Genomic DNA, 4,877 nt, shown 5'->3' with positions numbered 1-4,877 from the left:
TGCACACACACCTCCATCCCAACACATACTCAGTCAATCAGCCTCTCACCCCCAGGCTAAACGGACCGCTGGCTCAGAGGCAGTAAATCTTCCTCATGCTGACATGTACTTGTGTATGGCGTACACCCAGCCGAGCTGCTGAGCAGATCAGAGTCGAATAACATTTGCAAATGATTCTCAGTGTTTGTTTTTCCCTAATGGAGCGCCAGGTGGACGGGGTTTACAACATTTCACATGGGGTCAAGTGTCAGACACCAGCAGAGAAGTGTTTCAACAGTATTTTAAGTCCTATTTCTAGCACTCACATTTTCCTACATTGAAACCATGTCTTCAACTTAAAACTGCTAACATGCGACAGAATGTATACAATACTGTTGTGAGGTCCTTATGTCAGTTTGATGTGTTTCAGGATGTGCTGGATTAAACATATTTATTTTGTTTTATGTAGAGCAATCACTCACTCATGTTCTTTATGTGCTGATCATTTAAAACTCTCTCCGAAATGTTCAAATCACTATAGTCTACCTATCGGGTAACAATTATTGCCAATTATATTGATATTATACTGTAAGGTCAAGTTACACTGTGCTTTTTGTTAAAAGTCGCTGCCTGTTTGGCCCCAGCCGTGGCGCAACTGGCTGGGGCACCTGCACCGTACGCCGGCGACCCGGGTTCAATTCCTGACCCGTGGTCCTGTCCAGATCCCACCCCGACTCTCTCTCCCACTTTCCTGTCACTCTCAACTGTCCTATCCGAATAAAGGCAAAAAGCCCCCAAAAAATTACTTTAAAAAGTCGCTGCCTGCACAGCACAAAGCTATACTTATCAGTGTTCCACATTGTATTTACTTCTATAAAAAAGTTGTCCTAATTTCTGATGATATGCTAGGTATGTTTTCCACTGAATATCTGCCTTCCATAAACTTCCATTTAAATGATGTGAAGGTGGCAGGCTTAAAATGGCATATTGCTGTGATTGAATTATCCTCCATAGTCAAATTGTGTTTCGATTGACAAGTTCTTATAACATTTTCATTGAGATACCTTATGATGACATGCCTATTGTAAATTCTGAAGCACTTTATTCACTTAATCTAGACAAATACAATAAAACACAAATGCAGCAGAGTTTCCCATACTCCTTTGTTGAGCCGATTCCCCATAGTGGTGCATACTGTTTGTTTATAGTACTTTATGAGTTATTTCACTACAATTTCAGTGCACCATTAGTTGCCTTTGCACAAACACAGTCAAGATAAGGTCCTCCATGTTTTACTCTGTATATTAATCACTCTGCGCCGGTGGCTGTTGAGGCAGGATCCTAGCTAGGAGGACAAAGGCGCACTCTCTGCACCCGCACAATGCTGACTGAGGGCAAATCGTCCTATAACTGATTCTTTAGCAGATAAGCCTTCACTACACTTCCTCAAACACACACACACACACACACACACACACACACACACACACACACACACACACACACACACACACACACACACACACACACACACACACACACACAGTTCTGATGCCTCATGCTTCTGCTGCGAGAAACAAAATATGGAAAAAAAGGGAGATCTGTGTTTTACTCACTGAGGGTGTGTGTGTGGTGTAATGTGTGTGTGAGATCATTCTGTTGGTCTAAATGTGCATGCCGTTGTACAAATGTTTGCCCCCACGTTAAGGGAAGAGGCCAATTAATGGAGGATGCTGTTAAGTGATTTTAGGGGCATTGCTGGGGATTTAGGGGAAGGAAGAAAGATGGCCGCCCGCAAGGTGCTTTGATAGTCCCTGACAGCGCTGGTGCTTTATAGCTAGCAGCTGGTCCAGGTGTTAGCCTCTGCCTGAGCACACATGCACACACATGCACGTACACACCGCTTGCCTCATTAAGACCGGCCCTTACAGGAGGGCTCTTTGCGGTTTAGAACTGACTCAGGCGCAGTGTGTATTTTCAGCATGTGTGAACAGACGTTAAACGAGCTGCTTGCCTGGAAGGGTAGGAAAAAGGGAAAGCAAGGAGAACTTGGGTTGGTTGTCATGCTTAGGCATTCAAATCGCCATTTGTTGTGGCATATAAAATACCCCCAGAAACAACTGGCACATTTATAGTTTCTCTTCCCAACGTTAACCAGAGTTTTACAGTCTGATGTTTAAAGTCATCACAACCACCAAATTTGTGTTGTTGTGTATGTGACCTTTTACAACGTTGTTATTTTTTCTTCTTTCTTCCCAAATCCGGGTGTATTACATTAGCATAAGCATCGACCATGTTTTTACTATGCAGTCTTTAACTCATGCTGTGGTTCGAGGAAGTACACACCCTCAAGTCCCTGGATAATTAAAGTGGGATGGAATTGTTGCCGTCTTGTACAAAAAAAGGATTTATTCGTTTCCGTTTTATAATCTCTTAATTCTCTGAACTAGACAACATGACAAAATCCCAGTGAGACACTTTAATGAAACCCTGTTGAAGCAGTTCAATGAAACACCGATTAGATTTGTATTAGGGGCACCTCATCAGCAAACCCTTTCCCTATGATGGAAAGAAGTGTGTGTTTGTGAGTGTGTGTGTGCTCTGGGGGGAGACCTACTCGTGCAATAATTGTAATTTGGCAATAAGTAGCTTAACCAACGAGGGAAAGGAAACTGAGCAGGGGGGTGGAAATAAGGAGCACCATGTGGGAAGGAATACAAGAGATTATCAGTTTGGAGGGTGCTACTTCGCCTCCCCTCCTCACCCCCTGCGATGGCACTCTCTTTCCCTTAGTGAGGCCAACATTCACTTCAGGTCAGCCATATCTAATGTTACTGGACCTCTCCTGGCACAGGGTTACAGAACAAAGGTGCACCCTCCATTCATGGCCGCGATTCTCTCCCCAGGTCTGCTAATGAACATTACAGACCGGTTCACTGAGAAGCTAAAGATACTCGCTGCTGGTGTTCTCTCCCCCTGCGGTTTCCCAGGAGGACGACCATCCTCAAAGAAAGTGTTTTCTTTTACAGGCCTTTCACTTTTTGGAGTGTCCATCCTCTTAATGCCAATGTAACAGGAACAGGAAATGGGATGTCCCGTCTTCCCTGTGTGTGTGTGTGTGTGCATGTGTGTATGTGTGCATTCTTAATTACTAGAATGTGATGCAAAATGAGATACTTAGTGACTTTATTCACTTACCTACAGTATGACTCATGTTACAGTTAGGTGACACTTATGTTTGTCCTCAAGCCACATCACTGTTTGAAAAAGGTGACAGGAGAGGGGAAAAGGAAAGAGGATGCTTTCAATTTTCTTTTAGTTTTTCATGGCTGTTTTTGTAATTTGCTGATTAATTCAATTAAAACATGAATTGCCATATCTAATGCAAATGAATAGTACATGACACAATATAATTGCATGTAATAGCATCATTAAAGGACAGAAACAAATGAAAGACACAATGTGAAATTAAAAACACAAGAGATGTCGGAGCCCTCATGTATTTTAAGAATCCTGTATTTGCAAAGGTTTGAATGCCTGTATTGACCCAGATTCAGTAATGGTGCTAAGCGACTAGAGGCCAGTTGAGTCCAGCTGTCTACCTCTATTTTGAATTGCATAATTTGCAACAATTCTTCCTTTCATTCTTGACTTCTTGTCTATTGTTAGGACAATAATGACTGAGACACAAACGTCTGTGAAATCTGTCATATGCGTAGGCAGCGAAAAGTCACCCAGCACCTCTGACAGGACAGATGCTGACTTTACAAACCAAACATAAGCTCTCTCTGTCTGCTCAGACAGCCACAAAATGTTTGCTTTGATCTCGGCATGAATGTGTCTATTTGTGTCATTTCTTAAACTTCTGACAGGAAGAAGTCCAAGCAGGGTTATTCATTTGTTCAGGCAGTGAGTTTTTAGGATGTGGGTTTTCTGGAGGATTTAGATTGCAGATGATAGCCACAGACTGTCTTTGTTTGTCATCAGCCACTTTGATCTCTTATGAATGCTATGTGTTTTTACATTCTGATGTGAAACTGTACACTCATCCTAGCCAAGTTGAAAGCAGCTAATTATATCACAATATTATGATATTATGACCAGAAACATATGTCATGGAGAGACAGCAGATGTATAAGACTGGTGTATACGTTTGTAGTAATATATAACTTTAATAGCTCTGATGTTTTTCACTTGATGTGCTACTGTACATTTTGGCAGGACATTAGACATTCTGCGGAAGCTTCATCACAGGCATGTCTCACTATATGTAACTGCATGTGTTGGAGTGTGTCTCTTGATATGGTATGGGAAAGCATGGTTTGGCAAAACCCTTGCAGACATGCAGGAACATCACAAAGTTCCCCCGGCGTATCCTCACAAACCACTATGAAGCAGCATTAATGATAAGCACCTGGATTCCCACAAGCTCCCAGTTAGGCCCAATTGGCGGTAACTGATAAATTGGAATGAGGGGGAGTTTTTCACTGTAGGGCCCAGTGAATAAACCCTTTTCACATCAGGATGCAAAAGAGAGCCGAATGAGAGAGATGAAGAGATCCTTTATACTGGCAGTGTGTTCACATGAGAGGAGACCACACGCTTTAGAAAGAATGAGATAGAAAAAGAGAGAGGGACAGTGCCTTCCAATATACTCCCACGCGTCTGGGCTTGTGTGACCGCCGCACACACACATGCACACGCTACACGCCACATGTGTCCGTGTTCATCCCCCTCCTCATAACATCAACCCTTGGCTCTCTCAATCCGGGCCACACTCCCCGCCGACTTTGATGCATTTTTTACTTAATGTTGTACGACAATAATCTTTTTCACCCCTCCAAAAGAGCGGGCCATGGGAAGAAAGGCCCTGCACTCAACGCTTTGCTTCATCTTTT

Source organism: Eleginops maclovinus, chromosome 9, assembly GCF_036324505.1.
Source record: "Eleginops maclovinus isolate JMC-PN-2008 ecotype Puerto Natales chromosome 9, JC_Emac_rtc_rv5, whole genome shotgun sequence".
Lineage (NCBI taxonomy): Eukaryota > Metazoa > Chordata > Actinopteri > Perciformes > Eleginopidae > Eleginops > Eleginops maclovinus.
This window is presented reverse-complemented; position numbering follows the sequence as displayed.